This window comes from Mustelus asterias, chromosome 6 (genome assembly GCF_964213995.1).
Source record: "Mustelus asterias chromosome 6, sMusAst1.hap1.1, whole genome shotgun sequence".
Classification (NCBI taxonomy): Eukaryota; Metazoa; Chordata; class Chondrichthyes; order Carcharhiniformes; family Triakidae; genus Mustelus; species Mustelus asterias.
The window spans coordinates 57,339,091-57,363,925 of NC_135806.1; the positions used below are offsets into that span (position 1 = coordinate 57,339,091).

At 44.6% G+C, this 24,835-nt stretch overlaps 1 protein-coding gene across 5 annotated transcripts in view; it reads left to right on the top strand.

Annotated features, from left to right (window-relative positions):
* The window catches only part of cdc42se2 (CDC42 small effector 2), a 193,935-nt gene that overhangs the window by 22,515 nt on the left and 146,585 nt on the right, over window positions 1-24,835 (top strand). The window contains exon 1 of one of the 5 annotated variants that reach the window (XM_078214354.1): window positions 8,814-8,852. The exons of 3 other annotated variants lie outside the window; for them this stretch is intronic. The gene's annotated coding sequence lies outside the window, so the exon portion shown is untranslated. Of the gene's footprint in view, window positions 1-8,813; window positions 8,853-15,598; window positions 15,760-24,835 lie in introns of those variants that run through there. One more of the 5 variants, XM_078214352.1, reaches the window with a different exon arrangement.

Genomic DNA, 24,835 nt, shown 5'->3' on the forward strand with positions numbered 1-24,835 from the left:
CCCCCTCTCCACCCCCCTCTCCACCCCCCTCTCCACCCCCCTCATCCACCCCCCTCTCCACCCCCCCCTCTCCACCCCCCTCCACCCCCCTCTCCACCCCCCTCTCCACCCCCCTCTCCACCCCCCTCTCCACCCCCCTCTCCACCCCCCTCTCCACCCCCCTCTCCACCCCCCTCTCCACCCCCCTCCTCCCCCCCACCCCCCTCTCCACCCCCTCTCCACCCCCCTCTCCACCCCCCTCTCCACCCCCTCTCCACCCCCCTCTCCACCCCCTCTCCACCCCCCTCTCCACCCCCTCTCCACCCCCCTCTCCACCCCCCTCTCCACCCCCCTCTCCACCCCCTCTCCACCCCCCTCTCCACCCCCCTCTCCACCCCCCTCTCCACCCCCCTCTCCACCCCCCTCTCCACCCCCCTCTCCACCCCCCTCTCCACCCCCCTCTCCACCCCCCTCTCCACCCCCCTCTCCACCCCCCTCTCCACCCCCTCCCCCCCTCCACCCCCCCCTCCACCCCCCCTCCCCCCCCCTCCACCCCCCCCTCCACCCCCCCCTCCACCACCCCCCCCTCCACCCCCCCACCCCCCCCCCACCCCACCCCCCCCCACCACCCCCCCCTCCACCACCCCCCCCTCCACCACCCCCCCCTCCACCACCCCCCCTCCACCACCCCCCCTCCACCACCCCCCCTCCACCACCCCCCCTCCACCACCCCCCCTCCACCACCCCCCCTCCACCACCCCCCCTCCACCACCCCCCCTCCACCACCCCCCTCCACCACCCCCCCTCCACCCCCCCCCCTCCACCCCCCCCCTCCACCCCCCCCCCCTCCACCCCCCCCTCCACCCCCCCCCTCCACACCCCCCCCTCCACCCCCCCCTCCACCCCCCCCCTCCACCCCCCCCTCCACCCCCCCCTCCACCCCCCCCTCCACCCCCCCCTCCACCCCCCCCTCCACCCCCCCCTCCACCCCCCCTCCACCCCCCCCTCCACCCCCCCCTCCACCCCCCCCTCCACCCCCCCCTCCACCCCCCCCCTCCCCCCCCCCCTCCACCCCCCCCTCCACCCCCCCTCCACCCCCCCCCCCTCTACCCCCCCCCTCTACCCCCCCCTCTCCCCCCCCCCTCTCCCCCCCCTCCTCTCCCCCCCCCTCTCCCCCCCCTCTCCCCCCCCTCTCCCCCGCCTCTCCCCCCCCCCTCCCCCCCCTTCTCCTCCCCCCCCTCTCCTCCCCCCCCTCTCCCCCCCCCTCTCCTCCCCCCCCTCTCCTCCCCCCCCTCTCCTCCCCCCCCCTCTCCTCCCCCCCCCTCTCCTCCCCCCCCTCTCCTCCCCCCCCCCCCCTCTCTCCCCCCCCCTCTCCCCCCCCCCCCTCTCCTCTCCCCCCCCCCCATCATGACATATCTGATGTGTTAATCCTCAACTCCACCTTCCCACCTTATCCCCGTAACCCTTGATTCCCTTACTGATTAAAAAATCTATCTATCTCAGCCTTGAACATACTTAATGACCCAGCTTCTATCACCCTCTGCGGTAAAGAATTCCATAGATTCGCCACCCTCCGAAAGAAGAAATTCTTCCTCATCTTTGTCCCTTACTCTGAGATTATACCCTCTGGTCCTAGCCTCTCCCGAAAGGGAGAACAATCTCTCAGCATCTACCCTGTCAAGCCTCCTGAGAATTCTATCTTGAAGGGAATATTAAGAACAGCAACACCAACACATCAATGTAAACTGGAGATACTTGGAGGAACTGCACTATTCAAGTTTAGAGGGAGTTGCTGAATAAAAACCTTGAATTCAAACATGTATGTACCTCCAGTTGACATTTTTCATTGCACCACCAATACTAATAACATAGAATGGCAATGTAAGGTTTCATTAGTTACTCGAATCGTGAAATTCTCCATCCAACAGCACTCTACTATACAAACTGCAGCTATTCAAGAAGGGAACCCATTAACCTGTTCTCAAGGGCATCTAGGGATGGACAATAAATACTGGTCTTACTAGTCATTCCCGTGTCTCGCCTGATAGCCAAGCAGCTAAGTGCAGATGTAATCTGTTCGTGTAGCCATTCAGCTTGATATCAAACACATCACAGTCATCTTAAAGTAATGTTTCACAAGTCTGGCTTTGGGCATCTTACAATGTGGCTCACTGAGACTTTCAAGATTCTTTAGTCGTTCGCTGCATGCTCTATAACACCCAAAGAAATATTTAAAAGAAGCAGGTGGAGGAGAGTTGCAGCCGCGAATAACCAAGAGCCAAACATGATACAAGCAAAGAGACTAGAAGAAGATCCTGCTGAATCACCTTTGCAGGCAAAAGAGTTCAATGGCAGATTTTCACTAATCAGACCTGCACTCATGCAGTAGAGGCTGCAAGGAATTGCATTTGTTGTTGTCTTGAGCGATTTCACCCTTTGCTATTGAAACCATACAGAAGCTACCATGTTTGTTTTTGGGCTCCCAGACAAGGTCAGACCTTAAAAGGCAGTCAATGTCTGATCGGGAGGCATTAATGCCTCAACACCTGCTGCTAAACACGCCCTCCCCACCATCGCTCATGTGGTGGGTGTAGTATGAGCGGCAGCCACCACCTGCCCAGTTGTGCTTTTGAGTACCGAAGAGCTCCCAGCCTCTGACCAGCAAACCAACAGTTCTTGGTGGGTGGGACATCTGCCCTCCAGCTTCTTGATTCTGGGGGAATGCCCACCACAGGCCTGTTAAGAGCCTGAGTGATGTGGCAGCCTTCGTGAAGCGAGACGACACTGGGGTCTCGCCAGCAGCCGAGACTCCTGCCACCTCCCTAAAATTTCACAGTGTGCACCCTTCAGAAGCACTTAATTGGTTGTTGTTAGTAGTTGCAATATTCATCAGTTGTAAAATGCATTAGCACATCTTGAGGTCATGAAAACTGTAATGTAACTGCAAGCTCTTTCTTCCTTCACTCATTTATGCTCTGCTGGGCCTTTTGTACCCACCCTGATGAAATGGATGTAGTTGTGATAGTGTTGGCTAAGGTTGGAGTGGGTGTATTGATGTGCAGATTCAAGGGGTGGCACTTGAGTCTCTCATTAGAAAGAGGCAGAGTGTTCTATTTTAGAAAACTCGATTGTGAAGGATAGAACTGCAGCCAATCTTTATAGGCTTTAATAAACTCTTATTTTCAGAGATATACGTGACAGACCTCGACCCTTTAACAAAACCATCACAGTTTCAGTCTGTTTCTATTTCCAGCAGCACAAGTGCTGTTAATACCCACCACCTGCATGCACTTAAACACAGTTAATATATAATTAATAAGAATTGTTGGACGGTGACAAAAGGCACCACTGAAAAAGCACTTGGGTATCTAATTGTGAGTGCCACATTGTTTTGCTGTAATGGGATGACAGATAATGAGATGGATACAATACTGACCCTGGGCTCTGAGGAATGCCCCACTTTGGCCGTGGCCCAATCCATTGCAAGCTCTCCAGTCCCATCATATCCAAAATGGTTTGTGTGGTGAACCATAGATGGTTATCACTATGGGTACTGAACCATAGATGGTTAGCACTATGGGTACTTGTACATATGTTACTGTTGTCACTGTTGGGGTTAGGGTTGTGGTGTTCTACCTGTTGGTATTGTTCTGTGGTACACTCCGGTTGGCTCCGCCTACCTGTAGGAGTATAAAGGTCACTGCACTGCCGGGTGACCCTTTAGTCTGGGATTGTATTGTTAAGCAGTATGCTCCATTCTTGTTACTAATAAAAGCCTTTATTTCCCGGGTACGATCCAGCCTCCCAAGTGATTTAATCGCGCATCAGTTTGTTCCCATTGATTGGGGAATTGCTCTTGCAGTTTGTGTCTTGCTTCCTACTTGTGTGACATTTGGTCCAGCGAAAGGGTGTAGCAATGCTGAGATAGAGTTATAGAGGTTTACAGCATGGAAACAGGCCCTTTGGCCCAACTAGTCCATGCTGCCCAGTTTTTACCACTAAGGTAGCCCCAATTGCCCACGTTTGGCCCATATCCCTCTATATCCATCGTACCCATGTAACTGTCTAAATCCTTTTTAAAAGACAAAATTGTACCCTCCTCTACTACAACCTCTGACAGTTTGTTCCAGACACTCACCACCCTCTGAAAAAACTGTCACTCTAGATCCTTTGTATCTCTCCCCTCTCACCTTAAACCTATGCCCTCTAGCTTTAGCCTCCCCTACCTTATCTATGCCCCTCATTATTTTATAGACCTCTATAAGATCACCCTGAAGCCCCCTACACTCCAGAGAAAAAAGTCCCAGTCTCTCCAGCCTCTCCTTATAACTCAATCCATCAAGTCCCGGTAGCATCCTGGTAAATCTTTTCTGCACTCTTTCTAGCTTAATATCCTTCCTGTAATAGGGTAACCAGAACTGTATATAGTATTCCAAGTGTGGCCTTACCAATGTCTTGTACAACTTCAACAAGACATCCTAACTCCTGTATTCATGTTCTGACCAATGAAACCAAGCCTGACAAATGCCTCCTTCACCAATCTGTCCACCTGTGATTCCACTTTCAAGGAGCTATGAACCTCTACCCCAGATCTCTTTGCTCTGTAACTCTCCCCAATGCCCTACCATTAACTGAGTAAGTCCTGCCCTGATTCGATTTACCAAAATGCATTACCTCGCATTTATCTAAATTAAACTCCATTCACCAGCCCACTGGCCCAACTGATCAAGTTCCTGTTGCAATTCTAGATAACCTTCTTCACTGTCCACTATGCCACCAACCTTGGTGTCATCTGCAAACTTGCTAACCATGCCTCCTAAATTCTCATCCAAATCATTAATATAAATGACAAATATCAGTGGACTCAGCACCAATCCCTGAGGCACACCGCTGGTCACAGGTCTCCAATTTGAAAAACAACCCTCTGTGACCACCCTCTGTCTTCTGTCATCAAGCCAATTTTGTATCCAATTGGCTACCTCACCCTGGATCCCGTGAGATTTAATCTTTTGCAACAACCTACCATGTGGTACCTTGTGAAAGGCCTTACTAAAGTCCATGTAGACAATGTCGACTGCACTGCCCTCATCTACCTTCTTGGTTACCCCTTCAAAAAACTCAATCAAATTCATGAGACATGATTTTCCACACTCAAAGTCACGGTGACTGTCCCTAATCAGTCTTTGCCTCTCTAAATGCCTGTAGATCCTGTCTCTCAGAATGCCTTCTAACAACTTATCCACTACATACGTTAGGTTCACCAGCCTGTAGTTCCCAGGCTTTTCCCTGCAGCCCTTCTTAAGGGCACAACATTTGCCATCCTCCAATCTTCAGGCACCTCATCTGTGGCTGTTGATGATTTAAATATCTCTGCTAGGTGACCTGCAATTTCCTCCATAACCTCCCACAACGTCCTGGAATACACTTCATCAGGTCCCGGGGATTTATCTACCTTGATGCGCTTTAAGACTTTCAGCACCACCTCCTCAATAATATGTACACTTCTCAAGACATCACTATTCATTTCCCCAAGTTCCCTAACATCTATGCCATTCTCCACAGTGAATACTGATGAGAAATATTCATTTAGGATCTCACCCATCCCTTGTGGATCTGCACATAGATGACCTTGTTGATCCTTAAGAGGCCCTATTCTCTCCCTAGTTACTCTTTTGCCCATTATGTATTTGTAGAAGCTCTTTGGATTCTCCTTTGCCTTATCTGTCAAAACAATCTCGTGTCCCCTTTTTGCCCTCCTGATTTCTCCCTTAACTCTACTCTGACACCCTCTATACTCTTCAAGGGATCCACTTGATCCCAGCTGCCTATGCATTAAAACTAATGGAATTATGGTTGCTGGTCCCAAAGTGATCCCTCACTAACACTTCTGTCACCAGCCCTTCCTTATTTCCCAAGAGGAGGTCAGGTTTTGCCCCCTCTCTTGTCAGGCCATCCACATACTGAATGAGAAATTCCTCCTGAATACACTCAACAAATATCTCTCCATCCAAGCCCCAAATGCTACGGTTGTCCCAGTCAATGTTGGGAAAGTTAAAGTCCCCTACTAGTACCACCCTATTTTTCTTGGAGCTGTTGGAAAGATTGAACAGAACATCACTTAAGAGCAAGAGTCAAATGACCATTTGTCTTTGAGTTTTTAGGTGAGTAAATGGACATGCAGATTAGTTATAATATTGTGAGCTTTGCTAGGGTACTTTTTCAAATGTCTAATAACTACCATCGCAACATGAAGGTTCAGTAATTAACTGAGCCATCTGCAATATGTGAAGCTTGGACAAAAACCTTTTGGTAAGGACTTGGTTATCAACCTAACCAATACATAAGAGTGTGCGAGGAAACTAAATGTTCCACAATTTTGAATATATTTATCTGCCTTCAGGTCCTCTGTTGAACACACTATCCCCTGACAACCACAGGAGGTAGATGCCTTGGACTGTCCAAGAAGCTAACCTAGCTTTCTTTGCACTTCGTTTAAGGGGACCCACCTGAACGTACCCAAGAATAGAACTTAGCTGTTTCATCCATTCCTCTCTTTTTCTGCCCAGCAACAAGTATCTGCCACTTCAAAAACTCACTGCAGCCTTTAAGAGTTGCAGCTGCTTGCAATTTAAATCTATCTTAAAGCTGCAAACTCCTGCAGGAAAGGCCAACCCAGGCAGGAAGCTCGTTGAGCATATATAATAAATCTGACCTCAGGAGATTTCACCATGACATTTAGTGGTCAGTGAATGGCTGGTTGTCGAAGGCTCCCAATTCATAAATTAGTGAGATGGAGGGGAAATGAGAGTTATTCCCCCCCCCCAATTTTCCCTTCAACATGGCTAGGGTTCATGAATGTCTGTGGTTGTCTGGCACATTGTCCCGTTGGTCATACCTCATGTGTGGTCTGGGACAGCGAGTGTCAGCAGCATATTTGATTGACTACAGGAAACGTCACAGTCCAGTCTCAATTGGATGGCCTCAAACTGTCTTAGTCTGCGCTGCAGAGTTATCAGACAGGCATCCCTAATTTAACTTTCCGAAGGGTAATGTTGCAAATTTAGTATTTCCATTAGAGTCTTCAAATTGTGAACAGTTCATAATTTAAGAAAATACAAGATGCAGCAAAGGGTTGAGGCTTCTATGAACCATGTAGACATGGGTCTACAGTTCTCTATAGATTTTACAGATTTGAGGCTTTGGAACATTATTGATCCTGTGTGCTCAATAACTCAGTTTAAAGTTCATTTATTAGTGTCTAAATAGACTTACATTAACACTGTACTGAAGTTACTGTGAAAATCCCCTAGTCGCCACACTCTGGCACCTGTTCGGGTACACTGAGGGAGAATTTAGCATGGCCAGTGCACTTAACCAGCACGTCTTTCAGACTGGGAGGAAACCGGAACACCCGGAGGAAACCCACGCAGATATGGGGAGAACATGAAGACTCCACGCAGACAGTGACCCAAGCTGGGTAATTGAACCCGGGTCCCTGGAGCTGAGTGACAGCAGTGCTAACCACTGTGCCACCGTGCCGCAGATCCAGTTAGACAGCAGTGGGTTCAACTCCTCTCTTGTTCCTGATTTCTTCTTGATACACTGAAGTACTATGCAGTTATTTTAATTTTATATCTATGATCTAGAGGTGGCATATTTGCTTTCTCAGCTTTTTGCAGGCAATTTATCTTTCCCATCCATAAGATCTGACTTGGTGTACTCACCATTGTCTCTGATTGCATGCTGTGTGCAGTGGAATTCTCTGTCATGCCCACTTGGCAAAGGAATACAACACCACACTAAGCTTCATCCCAAGCTAGCTATACTTGGAAGGCAGCACAAAAAAAAAGAATGCCTGAACCACTCAGGTCTATAAAATATCGCTGCACAATGAAATAGAAAATTAATTAACAGTTCATTTCCACAGGCACATAGTAAATCATTGTTTTCATGTTTTAGCAGGAAATGGGGCTCTGATTACGCCAAGGATGGAGTTAGTTGCATATTAACACAGGAAAACAAATTTAATGTGATGCTTAAAGTATACTAGAATTCAGAATTTTGCTGATTAATTTGTGAATGTTACTATATTTTAAAATCCTATGATTTGAATGGGGATTAGAGTTTTTGGATTATGCTTTCCTGACATTTACAGTTCTGCCCTTTTCGCAGTTTAAAATGTAACAGACTCGAGTGGACGTCTTCTGCTTACAATTAAAATAATTCCTGAGCTCAGAAACTGGGAACCTTCTGCATCATGTCACCTGACTTTAATTAACCTCTTAGATTGCGAGGCCCTGTTATATCATTGAGCTTAAGTACTGCAAGAATTTTGTTTGTGCTGGCATGTACCCCACTTCTATTAAAAACGAAGCTTTTTCATCCCTTTGCCCTTGGTGTACGGAATTGGGTGCCAACTGCGGGCAAGAGAGCGGACAGCCAGCTGCTCTTACGCTTCTGCCAACGTGGTATTTGGCTGATAGAGTTGGACAAGAACACACTGTGCCAACATGCTTCAAGTTTTACCTCTGCTTGTTGGGCAGCATCTTTGCACATAGGATACCTGATATCAGAATCTCAAAGTTGAGGATCAAATTTCTGACCGCCTCTGTGCTACCCCATGCAGATACTGTATCACATAACGTCCCTGCAAAGACCCCTTTTTATTTGACATTGAACTGCTAAAAAGTTATATCCGTAATGTTACGGGAGGCAGGAGCACGTTGTAATCTTACAGCAGCACATTTGAAAGGGTTAAACGGCACCTTCTCAACGGGAAGCCTTTGTGTTTCTGATACTGAGAATTGATGTGCAAAGATTTTATAATGACTCACTTGCTAATTGCAGGAGCCAGTGAGGCTGTCGAGGTACAGGTAGATGGTTTAAGTTTATTTATTAGTGTCAAAAGTAGGCTTACATTAACACTGCAATGAAGTTACTGTGAAAATCCCCTAGTCGCCACACTCCGGCGCCTGTTCGGGTAACACTGAGGGAGAATTTAGCATGGCCAATGCACCTAACCAGCACGTCTTTCAAACTGTGGGAGGAAACCGGAGGAAACCCACGCAGACACGGGGAGAAGGTGCAAACCCCACACAGACAGTGATCCCCCAAGCGGGGAATCGAACCCAGTTCCCTGGCACTGTGAGGCAGCAGTGCCATATGATAAAGGGTGGTAAACTTCAGCACCCTGACTCAATGGCTATTATCCCTGTTCGGGGCAATTTTGAGGAAGAACACCTCCAGAATTCAGCTTACCATTACTGGAAAACATTGGCTTGTAACTTCTGATGGAATGCCAATTGAGTCGATTACCACTCTGCTCGTAAATACTCACCTTGAGATCCAGACGCTTCTATTTCTATTTTCCAACTCGGGCCTGGCGAGATCTGTGTGGTGCCGCACGTTCCCAAGGCCTACACTTGAGGGCAACTCTGTCAAAGGCCAGTAAGCCATGCCCCCTATTTTTAAGGAGGGCTGTCAGGTCAAGATGGGGAGTTGGAGGGTGGGGGGTGGTGGGTGTGGGTGGAGTTGGATTAGGCAGGCCTGGTGGGGGTAGTCAGGTCAGGAAGGGCCTGGGATGGACAGGGGGGGTGGGTGCCAGATCAGGGCATGGTGGGAGTAGTGGGGTGGCGGGGAGTCAGCAGGTCAGGCATGGGGGGCGGGGGGACGGCTTGAAGTTCCTGGGCACTGCTGTGCAATCCTTATCTGGGGACACATCCAGCCGGGGCTATTCCCCAGTGCATCCTTGTGACACCATAACTCTGCCTTGGAGCTCTTATGTTATGGCCCATTATGTTTTATTTGTAAGGTAGCCAAGGCTGGAGCAAGCAAACCTGGTAGAAGGAGTTTCTTTCTATCTGATTTGGCCAGCACCTTTATTGTAATAAAACCACAAGGAAGCCGAGGCTTTGTCTTACTCTGCATGTGGGATATTTCACACATGAACCACAATATTAAACAACATTTCAGTGTAGCTCATATTGCCGCCCAGGACTTTTGAATCTGTGATTTTGGATGTTCGGTGTGACAGTCTTGGATTCAGTTTAACCCGGGTAGCTTCGCACAACCCTTTCCCCAGATGCTCACCACCAAGTGAATGTGAATGCAAATTGACTCACTAGTTCTAGTTGATGTTGTGCCAGTAACATTTGGAATGTGTTGTGTATTAGTGCTAGAAAAGTTGGCAGCAATGCTGCACATTTGACAATTCCTTTTGTCAATCTATTGAATCTTCGGAACAGAGGAACATTAGGAACAGGTGTAGGCGATCCAGCCCGTGGAGCCTGCTCTATCATCCAGTTGGATCATTCACAGCAGATCAGCATCTCAATTCCACCTTCCTGCCTTTGCTCCATTTCACTGACAAAAATCTCATACCTTCCCGTAAGTTCCAGTCATTTTATCCTCCATCGTCTCTTGGGAGGGGGGTGTGGGGGGGGGGGGGAAGAGAAGAGAAATTCACGTATCTAGTAGCCTGGCCTGAAAAGGGTTTTGATTTGTGACAGATAACTAGGAATTTCCCTCATGACTCTGATCTCTTTTTAATGGGACGGGGCGGAAGGATTTTTTAAATGTCCTTTCAGAGTTGTCGTTGCACGCTAGGTCTGTAAGCCCCAAAATAGTATAGATGAATGGAATTAAATAAAACAATCCTTTTATAGAACTGGAAGAAGGATCTGACTCTTGTACTTTGTGGGAGACCAATGCAAAACTAAAAGGCAGTTGCTTCCACAGGCTGTAATTAATTGACCTTTCTCTGTAATCTACAGCCACAATATCGTGAGCACTCGTGCTGCCCTCTCGCTCTAACCTCAAATACATCCACCACAGCCTTCCCCCCATTACTGATACCATCAGCTGTCTAGACCCAAAGCCATGGAACTTCCTCTTAAACTTCACTGCCCCTCCTCCTTCCTTTAAAACCTCCTTTAAAACTGATCTTGTGATCAAGTTTTAAATCACCTTCCTAATGGGCTGGATTTTCACGGAGTCATGGAGACTCTGTGGACTTTTGCTGTGGTATTTGCTACCAAATAAACCTGTTGGACTTTAACCTGGTGTTGTTAAAACTCTTACTGTGTTTACCCCAGTCCAACGCCGGCATCTCCACATCATGACTTTTAAAATGGCAAGTGGGACCCGATTCCCACGCCCCAATTTTTGTCAGTGCAGGGTTAGGGTCCGTGCTGGTGTGGTTTGCGAGCCCACACCCTGCACTCCTGACCTGGCATTGGAGGGATAGGCATCTCTGCACTTTTCATGGAGTCAGGTCAGCTTTTTGAGGACTGGCGGTTAAACGCCCCTCAGAAGTGTCATCGAACATACGCCGGAATTCTACTGCCGCAGAATCGGAGCGGGCAAGGGACGGACAATGGAAATGCCCATTGTCCTTAGGCGGGAATTTCCAGTCTCGCTCGAGTGAGGCCATAAAACCCCGTCCATACTCTGGATGTGTGATCCTTTTGAAAGCCTAGTTCAATTGGTTACTCTCTTGCCAAACTATGCCCCTCCACCTATCCCCACTAACCTCTCGTACCCTCCATGCCAACTATGTCCTTCCACTCACCCCCAGTAGCCCCTTATACCCTCCATGCCAGTAACAAAGGCATGTGTGAAAAAGCTTTTTAAAAATGTCATTAATTCATTGTGCATTTGACAGAATAAGAGAAAGAGCTGCCAATCGAGCAATGTTTCCCTTGTGTGCAGCTGTTTCAACAGACAAATGTCGTCTGAGCTCTCAGCCAAGCACAATGTTTATTTATATAAGATAAAGAGGTGTCAAGTGCTTATAGTTTCTGCTATTAATACTTGAAAGAACTGGATAATTGACACTTTTATAGGGCTGTAGTAAAAGCAGTTTTCTTTTAGAAAGTTCTGAATGAATTACCTTTATGGAGTGTGTGGATGGGGGTGTGTGGGATGGGGGCTCAAGTGCAGAATATGAAATAAAGCCACTGGGCTGAAGTCCCACATCTGAGGTGGGTCTTTTCAGCAGCTCAGCTCGCCTCAGGGCGATGGTGGACTTGACACCAGTTAGCACCACGTCCCTGCCCCCGAACAAAAATCCCAACTTTGCAGGCACTTCCTACCAAAGCTAGTGCTCCGAGCTGGCAAATTTCCCGACTCCCACTACCTGCCTCTAGGATGAAAATGCAGCCCCAGTATCATCTTCTTTAACGATGTTAATTTTTGTCGGAATATCCTCCTGTGGAGGGCTTCGAGAGTTGTCACTTTGTAAAAGGCGTTATAAATGCAAGTTGTTGTTCACGTTATCACCTTTAATCGCCATGTGAATGTTCAGCAAGTATATTTTTCTGAATATGTTGGGGGTTTCACTGAAGAAAGACTTTAAGGTATGCAAGCGCCATGAGTGAATTTGATTGCATCCCCAAAGTGTGTTTTACATTTTAGTTTGGCATATGGAGAGGTTTGGAATATTGGTAAATTTGCATGTCCAAAACACAATTGCACAGCATGTGATTGAGTAGGCCAGGATGAATGATACGGTTGATTAGCAAGATGGAACGTAACCAGGTTGCCTAATATAATCATTCCAACTGAGACGGCAAAAGCTAGGACTTTGTAAAGGATTGTTTACACTAAAGATCCCATATTAGTGAATATCTCTGTGCATCTTTTATTAAAAACTGCTCTGTGTGGAGAGAAACTCCAAGAGTGCACTTTTCGCATCCAACATTTTTTGTCCTCCACTGAATTGGAAAACTTACATATTTATGTGATATTTGAATTAATTTTTGATTCATGAGTTTCTGATTACAGGGCCAGGAGTTTTTTTTTTGTCTCCTTGTGTAGTTGTGAGCTGTTGGATTTGTATGAGGGTGATCAGACAATCTGTTTGTGCAATGTTTAGGTGTGGGCATTGCTGCAGCAAGATGAAACCCCTCCTTGGCAGGTAACCACCAAATCTTTACAAACCTTTTTTATTACCAGGTTAAGGGGTGTATGTGCAAATCAATTGGAAATTAGGTCAATAATTTTGGGCGGAATTTTCCGGCTGCCAAGGCCGGAAACTCCTGCCTGAAGTCAATGGACCTTTGCATTGTCCAGCCCCGCCCGCTATGATTCCCATGGCGGGCGGGACGGGAAAATTCCACCCTATAACTTTGTGAATGCTGAAACAGCATTTTTGTGAACAGCCTAAACAAGACAGCAGTTGGGATCAGATATGCATCAGTTTTTAGGAGGGATTCCGAATTGTGATTTCTGTTTTTGCTTCTGGTTTTATTTTTCCTAAACTGTTTTTGGTTAAAAAAATCTTGTTAACTGCTCATTATGAAGATCACCAAAATGCCTCACAGATGACAGAAGTGTTGCACTTACATATTAGTGCTGTACTAGTTCTCAAACTAAGGGAGCTCAAATGAAGGGCTGAATGGCCTCCGTAATGGGACACATTCTGCCTGGCCTGTGGAGGGAACAAGCACTAAATGGCCTAATCTTGCTGCGTTTTTTACATTTGTATACACACACACAGCTGACTTCACATGTGTATTCAATTACACTTATTCAAAAACCAGATTCAAACAGAGAGTTTACCGCAATTGTTTCTGCCATTTATGTGAAACTTAATGCGGGAGATGGGGGGGGGGGGGGTGGGGTGGAGGAATGCAGGGGGGTGATGGGTGGAAGCGAGATTTTTTGCAGTCAGTTGGGACTAAAGCCACACCATTAATACAATCATCAGTTTTGCTACATGGTTAATTTCTGTTGATGATTTTAGACTTGGGAACATGAATATTACACTTTAGCCTAATCTGAAAGTCAGAGTAAATCTCAAATAAAAATGAAGAAAGAATTTTGCATTAAATATAGCGCATGACCCCAAGTGTAGTACAACCAATTAAATACATTTCAAATCTAGCCACTGTTTTAATGTAGGAAAACACAGCAGCCAGTTTTCACACAGTAAGATCCCACAAAAGGTAGTGAGATACTGGGCGGGATTTTCCGGCCTCGCTCATCCTAAAAACCCTCCCGAAGACTACAGACCTTCCCATTGTCCACCAATCAACTGAAATATTAGGTCATCAACCAATTTCTGATCTGTTGTGTAGTGTAATGTATATTCCGTACATTCCCATCTTAATTATTTTGCAATTTTCTGAGGAGCTCTAATCTGTATTGTATAATGTTTGTGTCATGACAGTGGATTCATAATGTATACAGGAAATGCCTGTACATGATGGTGTACATATCCGGTATAAGTTCTCGATTTACTTGTGGTCTCGGGTTGAGTTGGGCCTCTGTGCTTTTTACCTTTTTAAGTCATTTTAAATTCATTCTAGGAAATGGAGATGAGATCCAGGGTTTGAGTTGCTGTGAGCTGGAAGCTATGCTACAATATTGAAACATAACAGTATCAGATTTGACCCCAGTGGACTATGGCATGTACTGCATGTAACTGCCTCTGAATTCAGCAACTCTTGGCCATCACAGCTTGAAGGGACACGACTTGCCAGGCGAATAGGTGAAAGGTGCTTTGTACTTTCTGTGATGCATTGTGGAATTATACAATCCCCGACAGTGCAGGAGGAGGTCATTCGGCCCATCGAGCTTGCACTGGCAACAACCCAACTGGGCCCTATCACTGTAACCCTACATATTTACCCTATTAATCCCCCTGACACTAAGGGGCAATTTAGCATGGCCATGCAACCTAACCCGCACATCTTTAGACTGTGGGAGGAAACAGGAACACCCGGAGGAAACCCACACAAATATGGGGAGAACGCGCAGACTCCACACAGTCAACAATCCAAGGCCAGAATTGAACTCGGGTCCCTGGTGCTTTAAGGCAGCAGTGCCACCATGCCACCCATGACAGATATGTGACTGATATTTTCTTCAATACTGATCTTATCCTTTACTCTGCAACATAACATGGGCATTTCTAACTGCCTGTGCATTTGTGGCAGTGTGGTAAATGATAGAATATTCTGCTATTAAAACAATACAACTATTCTAGTGAATGAAGTCAAGCATGAGAAGGCTTTTTGAGTTCTCAATGTGGACACCAGTTTTCCTGTCAAGTGGCTATAGCACCACATTTAATTGAAATAACCATGTACCAAACTGGCCCCTAAGTTAGTTTTTCCTTGTCCTCTTGTAAATCCTTCACAAAAGAAGGCAGTAAATCATAGTCTCGGCACAGATGAATGGGAGAAATATAGTTTAGAGTCCAGTCAATGTACTAAGTTGGAAGTGAAGCTGTTTACTCCCAAAACAATTGTGACGTTACCTGTTTGCATTGTGTGTTGTGTGCAGGGTCCTAACACAAAACCTTTTCATTGTCACCTTCAATATGAATGCATTATTTTTGAAACCTTTAGTTCACATTGAAAATGCTTAGTTGAAAATGATTCACACTTGCTCTCAGAGCAGACATTAATCGCATTGTTCGTAATCCAGAAGCAGGGCATTCATAGTATCCATTACACTCCCAACGAAATGGAATTACTGAGCCTGTTTCCTGTTTGTAATGACCATCAGGAAGCAGTCTTATTAATCACTCTTCTGTTATTGTTTGGAGAATCTGGCTTAATCCAGTCATTTTTTAAAAATTTACTAATTATTCTCATACAACTTCAGAACAGAATTTGGAGATTCCTTGTTTTGCTAGTGCTACCTGCCAATGGCTCGACATTCTGTATTTTGAAAGCACAGACAAACCTGTTGGAAAAGCTGAAAACTGGAGCCACAAGTGCATCTCCAGCCTCATAGCTCCTGTTGGGGCAGTGGATTGTCAGGTCTGGATGGGTAAGCCAATTTGTGATTTTTTTTTTTGACAAAATCTATTCTTATCCTTTAGTGTTTGGTTTCAAAGAAACACTTATAAAAATAAATAATGTACACCTGAACTTTCCAACATCAAATCCCAAAATAAGATGATATCAAAATTTCTAAAGCATTTTGAACACCTTAAAATTAAATTGGTGATTACCACAGGTTGCAGGCAAGATACAGTCTGACCTAATTGTCCTTTTTAGTCTGTTTGGTTCATGCTACATCCTGGTTAAATTCACTGAAGTGTTGTTAGGGTTGTCTGTGACCACAATAATCAAACGTGGCCACTGCTGTACTGTTGAAAGATTCCAATGTGAGCTTTAGATATTGTTCTTGCTGTGGTCTGTCCATTGATGAGTGATTCATTTATTATTGTAATTATGTGCCACTAACACATATTGGAGCACCAGAAGAGGTCTGTTCCTTTATTTCCATTAAAATAGCTTGAATGTTGTCTGACTTGTTATCCATTATATTGTACAACTGGTTAGTGGATCAAAACATTCCATTTGAAAATACATGTGCCACTTTGGCCTACTGGAAAAATGCATTATAAAGTTATCAACATTCACCTGCAGTATTTGTTACATCTTCAGGTAGTGCTCGGATTAGGTTTTGGAATTGTTAAATGTCAGGTAACATTCGCTGCTGAAACATCAGGAGGTGTATAGCATTGAGAGGCAAGACCAAAGGTTTGGTTGAATCTGGATGTGTTTGCATGCCGAGTGCATTTGTGCAACTGATTTGTCTTGATCAGCAACCACGTTGATAACTGAGAAGTGAAGTTTTGAATTTGCAACTTTGTCACTGAGAATTTGTGTCCCTGCCCAGTCCCCTTGTGCATGAGCACCTAGAACCCACTGAATTCCTACAGTGCAGAAGGCAATTTGGCTCATCTGCACTGACTCTCTGAAAGAGCATCTTACCCATTTCCCAATCTCTCCCCATTTAAGAAATATACCGCATTTCTGTTTCTTCTACCAATGTGCATAACTTCACATTCTTCCACACTCTATTCCAGCTGCCATGTTCTTGCCCACTTGCTTGGTCTCTCTAAATCTCCTTGAAGCCTGCGTGAAAATCTGTGCATCTTTCTCTCTGTCTCCCCCAACCTTACAAATGAGCACCTGTACCACACCCAATATCACCACCGCTGCCCACAAACATTGGCCTGTGATTTCTGGTCAGCAGTGAAACGACACTGACCCTGAAGATCTCATGATCTCGAGGACAAACGTTACCTCTCTGATTGTGCAATTGATTGCAGCATTTTTTCATGGGGATTCACAGCATGGAGCAGCAATGTTGTCAAGTTGTGCAAGCAACCAATCACATTAAAGAATTCCCATAGACAGCCATCCAGAAATGAAAAGCACTAATGACCAATTTTACAGGGAGTGAAATAAAGCTTGGTTCATACACATGGAGTTCAGCTAGAAGCTGACAAACTTTGAAGAAAAATTAGTTTAAAAGTTTGAATGAATCACGGTGGAGTTATTTAACAACATTCTGCATATGCAAAGTTATTTTTTCAGGGCCACACCAGTTGGTCAGCAGTTATTACTCAGATCTATGTTTAAAACCCAGTTATGCCTCATGGAATAAGGCTTAACATTTAATACGGTTCCTAACAAAGATAATGAGATTGAAATTGGGAAGTTTTTGTCAGATCAGCTGATTTCAATGAGTGCTGGCTCCGTGCCATTTATGAAGGAGTAGCGAATAACATTGGTTTCCTGTATTAATCTACATTCGAGCTAAATTGTGAAGTTGCAGTGAGTTTCAGAGGGATAATGACACAGAACACTGATAGTTTGCTGTCAAAAGATCCTGTACGTTCCAGGCTGTAGTGTCCTGGCCCTGGTACTCAATGAGTAACCTTCCGGCTTTTAATCCTCTCTCTGACACTGAGCAACATTCCAACACCTCTTCTCTTCTCGCCCCATTGATCAGGATTCTGCATCTTGATTGCCAAACCCCGTTATCATCCTACAGCCCCCCCATTCACAAATATTTTGACCAATGGCCTCTTGTAGATCTGAAGAGCTAATGATGGGATAACTTTTCCCCTTTCTCCTCACCTCCCAGTTGTCTGCAACACAATGTCTATTGTAGAGGGAGTGTTATTTTAGTAATAGACATGAAGCAGGCTTTCAGGTAGGATATAATCGGAATAAAATAGATTGTTTATTCAGGCAACACCCTGAAATGTAAACACAACAAAATCACTCAATCCCTCACGCACACAGACACACACACACTCTCATGAAGGATTCGAGAGACAAAGCACACATTTAGATTATTAACAGAAGTATAAAATGCATATCATGTGTTTAAATTTAGTGTTTTGAGAAGCGTGCATTGTAGGCCTGGATGTGTTTGTTGGTTAAATGGAAGTTGCAAGCCTCCTAGGTTTTCAGATGAAGATGTGGCTGGGTTTATGTAATTTTTTCAGGTGAAGACATTAGCCCCTCTCCCTTATTGCCTAGACGGACTGGTTGTTCAGTTAGGGGTCTGTACGTATTAAGAGGAATGGTCCCTCTTGTCCTGGTTGGTTTCCAGACTGACCTGTCTCTAGTTGGTTCTTGGTACAATAGGATTTGTTGAACATTAGAAGGCATTGCTGGACGATGGGAGATGAATGGTGGTTGTGTCCACCTGCTTGTGATAAACTGGTTTCTCCGCATCTCTTTGTGAAGCATTGAGCTCGCAGACACTGAGTCTGGTTGGTCGGGGGCGGGGGGGAGGTGATAGTGCTATTGATTTTGAGTTTCAGTAGGAGGTGTGAATTCACAAGTGGGTTTGAATTTTGAATGTCTTTTCAAGGGACAGTTTTCCATCCATGGTGATTTACATTTTAAGAACTTTTTGGAGATCTGAGTTAAGTGCAGAAATAACAAAGGGTCACCTGACCCTTGGGGGCCATCTTTTCAGCACATTGTCCTTTCCTTAAATTCAATTCCAAAAAGTCCATATCGAGTTAAGTCGGCATCTCATAAGTTCATAAGATATAGGAGCAGAATTAGGCCATTCAGACCATCGAGTCCACTTTGCCATTCGATCATGGCTGATATGCTCCTCATCCCCATTTTCCTGCCTTCTCCCCATAATACTTCAACCCATTGCCAATTAAAAATCTGGCTAACTCCTCAAATTTACTCACTGTCCCAGCACCCACCGCACTTTGGGGTAGCGAATTCTACAGATTCACAACCCTTTGGGAGAAGTAGTTTCTCCTGTTTTGAATTTGCTACCCCTTATCCTAAGACTATAACCTCCTGTCCTAGAATGCCCCACAAGAGGAAGCATCTGCTCCACGTCTACTTTATCCATGCCTTTTATCATCTTGTATACCTCAATTTGATCTCTCATTTTTCTAAATTCCAGAGAGTATTCCTAAACTGTTCAATCTCTCTTGAAAGTTAGGAATCTGATATCTTTACTGGACGTGAAGCCTCTCCCCACTCCCCCAGATATCAATTGGGACTTAGCAGTCTCTTCCCATTCACCCAATGAGCAACTTTTCTGCTGTTGACCTGACAGACATTGTTTGCGACCCACTGAGGGGTTGAGACCAAAGTGAGCAGGGAAATCGCTCTTAACAAACAGCCCATATCCTCCATAGAGCATCAAATGATGGACTGGAGTAATTGATCCACTCATTCCACCCCACTTGTAGTTTATCTCATTCCACAGGCGGTCCGTCAACTGAACTCACCACCACCACATCTGCCAGTGCAATTGAAACGGAAGAGGCTGGAACTATTCCATAATGCATCTACTTTTACCATTGCCACTGTATAGCTTAACCCATCATTTGTAAAATATTTTCATGCTTAAAATTAGTATTGATAAATTTAGATACCTCTCTTGTATTATTCAGACTCACTTTACTGTTGTAGTATCATTCTGATGTCAGGATCTCTCCAAATGTCAAATATTGATTATCATTTTTAAACAGGTTCTTATGTGTATCGGCCGAGTAATGATCTTGTGCTTAATATTAAGGTTATACATCGTAATGGTTAAAGTATCAGTCATCTCAGTTTAAAAGAGAGACATTATTTGTAGCTATTTGTTTATTTAGTTATCTCATTTTGTAAAAGAAAATACCAACTGAAATATCCTTGACAACTTGCAGGGTGGACTGCTGATAAGGTTTGTTGTAGGTTACAGCTACTGTTTGTAGGACAGTTAAATGTCATGATAAAGTGGGTAAGGCCATCTATCTAACAAGCATGACCTTTACATTGTATCTCAAAATCCATGTAAAGGTCCTTGCATTCTAATTTTGCAGGTGCAGTGCCTTATCAGCTGAAAAAGGTGTTGTATATTGCAATGAATATGACTAACACATGCTCAATGTGTTTTTATTTACACCGCTCCATCAGAGAGGCAGTATAACAAAATGCTCTGACGAAGGGTCATCAAGACTCGAAACGTTGGCTCTATTCTCTCTCCACAAATGCTGTCAGACCTGCTGAGATTTTCCAACATTTTCTGTTTTTATAACAAAATGTTCAGCTGTTGCAACAGATTACCCTCCCTTCCCACTAAAAAAGCTTGTACATTAAAATGTAAAATAGTACACACCAATAATTCCCAAGAATACAATGTGACCAAACTGACATCATCAGTACCTGAAATTTAACAGGTTGGATTGCAAATCTTTGGTTGCAGTAATCACAGTTAAACACGTGACCAATATTTCCAGAGTAATTTACATACACAAGGATAGTTTTTCTTTAACAGTAAGTCCTTAAAGTAATCATCATTTTACATAAAGTAATAAAAAGAACAACTTATTTATTTCTTCTTCCGACATTCAGTTAACCTATCTGGCTTCTTTCTCTTCCTGTCTGGGTATCTCCTTCCATTACCTTGACTTTGCTCGCTCAACATCTCTGCATGTGTCAAAGATGAACTTTGACCTTGACTACTCACTCCACTTAATGGCTGGCACTGTGACATTGACTTGTCTTCATCAAAGATCCTGCCTCACTTTATTCCACTGGTGGATTCTGTAATCCTGGCAGACTTTCACTTTCGTTCTGCTGTTCGCTTTGGACTGTAGGAGGAATTTGGATTTTCTCTTTCAAGTAAATGAGCTGCATATTACTGACAGAGTATCTCTCCAATCTTCACCAGATATGTGAATGCACCTAGTCTCTTAACAACAACTCCTGTCACATACATACCCTCATCACTTTCTTTTTCACCATGACCTTCTGACGAGCACTGAAATCTCTTAAATTTAATGTCTGGTCTATTATGACTCATCTTCAGGTAGTCTTACTTTTCTTTACTATTGACGCTAGGCTTAAGCAAACTAAACCTTGTCCTAGGGGCATGTTTAAATACTCGTAAGGTGAACAACCTGTTACAGACTCTGGGGTTATTCTGTAAGAGAATAGAAAATAGCCTCGTGATTACTTCTGCAAAGAACTTTTCACAATCTCTACACTTTTTTTGGCAGCACCATTTGATGCTGGATAATATGCTGGTATTGGAGTATTTAACTGCCTTTCACACAGAAACATCTCAAACTAGTTTGATGTAAACTGTCTGATCTTTATCTGACAGCAACACCTCTGGCAATCTGCAAATTATAAACCAACTTCTCAAAACCCCAATAGTTTTGACACCTGTGGCATGGGGTATTGACTCAACATTTATCCGCTTGCAAAGCTATGTAATTTCTCTGACAGACATGGCAACAAATTTGTGTATGTAAATAATTCAAAAGATTACGCAGTGTCTGAAAATGAATCAGTAATCACCAAATCTTGAGAGAACATCCATGGGCAGTGCAGTTGATGTTATCTACATGGACTTTAGCAAGGCTTTGACAAGGTACCACATGGTAGGTTGTTGCATGAGGTTAAATCTCATGGGATCCAGGGTGAGGTAGCCAAATGGATACAAAATTGACTTGATGACAGAAAACAGAGGGTGGTTGTAGAGGGTTGTTTTTCAGACTGGAGGCTTGTGACCAGTGATGTGCCTCGGGGATCGGTGTTGGGTCCACTGTTATTCATCATTTATATTAATGATTTGGATGAGAATTTAGTAGACATGATTACTAAGTTTTTAGTAAGTTTGCAGATGACATCAAGATTGGTAGCACAGTGGACAGTGAAGAAGCTTATCTAGGATTGCAGTGGGATCTTGATCAATTGGGCCAGTGGGCAAATGAATGGCAGATGGAGTTTAATTTAGATAAATGCGAGGTGATGCATTTTGGTAGATCGAACCAGGGCAGGACTTGCTCAGTTAATGGTAGGGCATTGGGGAGAGTTATAGAACAAAGAGATCTAGGGATACAGGTTCATAGCTCCTTGAAAGTGGAGTCACAGGTGGACAGAGTGGTGAAGAAGGCATTCAGCATGCTTGGTTTCATTGGTCAGAACATTGAATAAAGGAGTTGGGACGTCTTGTTGTAATTGTACAAGACATTGGTAAGGCCACACTTGGAAACTGTATTTTGTCACCCTATTATAGAACAGTTCTGGTCACCCTATTATAGAAAGGATATTATTAAACTAGAAAGAGTGCAGAAAAGATTTACTAGGATGCTACTAGGACTTGATGGTTTGAGTTATAAGGAGAGACTGGATGGGCTGGGACTTTTTTCTCTGGTGCGTAGGAGGCTTAGGGGTGATCTTATAGAGGTCTATGAAATAATGAGGGGCACAGATCAGCTAGATAGTCAATATCTTTTCCCAAATGTAGGGGAGTCTAAAACTCGAGGGCATAGGTTTAAGGTGACGGGCATTTTTTTCATAGAGGGTGGTGAGTGTCTGGAACTAGCTGCCAGAGGTAGTAGTAGAGGTGGGTACAATTTTGTCTTTTAAAAAGCGTTTAGACAGTTACATGAGTATAGAGGGATATGAGCCAAATGCGGTCAATTGGGATTAGCTTAGGGGTTTAAAAAAAGGGGTGGCATGGACAAGTTGGGCCGAAGGGCCTGTTTCCATGCTCTATGACTCTATTGCATGATCTGCGGAGTTACAATATTTAATCTTGTAACAATGGGCCATCAAAATAGACACCTGTCACAGAATCTGTGCTGCTGCTCGGGACGGTACTCTATTAATTGAACTAAATATGATCGTATGGGCTCGGTAATCAGTTAACAAAGTGAACTTCCTACCATACAGGTACTTGTGGAACTTTCCAACACCATATGTTATCGCAAAAGCCCATTTCTCAACTTGAGTACTTTTGTTCTGACTTTGTTAAAATATGTGAAGCATACACTTCTGACTTCTTTACTCTATCTGTCATTATGAGGGATACCACCATTTCCAACCTTTATGAGGCATCATACGCTTAAACAAATTGTTCTTGGGATCAGAGTGAGTCAAAACTGCATCACTAAGTTTATACTTCTCCAAATGTTTTTTGACATTCCACACATATTAAACCTTTGAGCACTTGACGCAGTGGAGTGAATGTGTTTGCTCAATCAGGAGTGAACTTGGAATAATGCACAATAATTCCTATGTCTGTTCTAATTTCTTCTTTGTTCTCTCATCTTTGCTTTCAAAATCCCCTCAGCTTTCTCCTCCATTTGGTCAACACCTCCATCATCTATTTGGTGACTCAGCTTTATTACAGTTGACACCATGAAGCAACACTTGTGTATTTTAGCTTTGATGTCATATTCTTGAAGTCACTCTCGGACTTTGTTCAATGTTACAAAGTGCACTTTCTCTGTCTTGCTGCAAACTACAATGTCAACTAAGCCGCAGTTCACTCCCTTCATCCTACTTGGTTCCTGATCCATGAAGCTTTGAAACACTGGCCAGAATTTTACTGTCACGGGAATCGGAGTGGGCGAGGGGTGGACCATGGAAAGGTCCGTTGACCCCGGGCGGGATTTTACAGTTTTGGGACGAGCGAGGCTGTAAAAACCCCGCCCCATGTGAGAGCAGTATACACTCCAAATTTAACATTTCGTACAAAGGGGTACAACCCTTTGTAGGGGAGGCGATGGCCCGATGGTGTTATCGCTAGACTATTAACCCAGAAACTCAGTTCATGTTCTGGGGACCCAGGTTCGAATCCCGCCACGGCAGATGGTGGAATTTGAATTATCTGGAATTAAGAATGATCACAAAAACCATTGTCAATTTTTGGGAAAACCCATCTGGTTCATTAATGTCCTTTAGGGAAAGAAATCTGCTGTCCTTACCTGGTCTGGCACACGTGACTCCAGAGCCATGGCAATCTGGACTCTCGGGCAACTAGGGATGGATAATAAATGCTGGCTGGCCAGCCAGCAAGGCCCATGTCTCATGAATAAAAAAAGGTTCCTCGCTGTTGTCAGTTAACTCTAATTGCTTTTGACAATCTAGTGAATACCTTTCCATTGATTAAATTAGAAAACAAATCTTCGCTAATAGATGATGGGTAAATATCATTCTCGACCACCCTTTTGTTATTTGTTTCTAATCTCCACAAATCCAAACGGCCCGACCTGCTTTTTGGACAACGCAATGTCGGGGATAGAAAATTCAGGCCACACAAATGCTTAAAAAAGGTAACTTACTCCTAAATTGCACGTTAAATTAACATTTACAGTTGTGGCCTATTTGGGAATTAGACTTCCAAGTAATTCCTAATTTTTGTTTTTTTTAAGTCATCAACTCAGGCAGAGCCACTGCTCCATAGCTGCTTATAACCTTGCCAAATGGCTCCTCTTCAGAATGAGCCTGGTTTAATTTCTGAACCTTTTCCCACTACCAGTGTTTTAAAAATCTGGCCACCACATGCGTTCTGTCAGCAAATTATCTTCACCCTCTTACGATGGGTATTTTGTGGTTTAGGTACAATTCCTGAGGTGGTGGCCACTCTGGAGTATCACAGGGCTGGGGGGGCAGTATCAAAGAGGGGCCGAGTGGTGTGTCCCCCTGACTGCACATCTGTCCTCTCCAGCAAAGGTCACAGAATAGGAATCGGGAATGGAACTCTCTTTTCCCCACTCCTTGACATTTACGCGCAGAGTAACATTCCTCACAGCCTCATTAGTCAAGTGCAACTAATG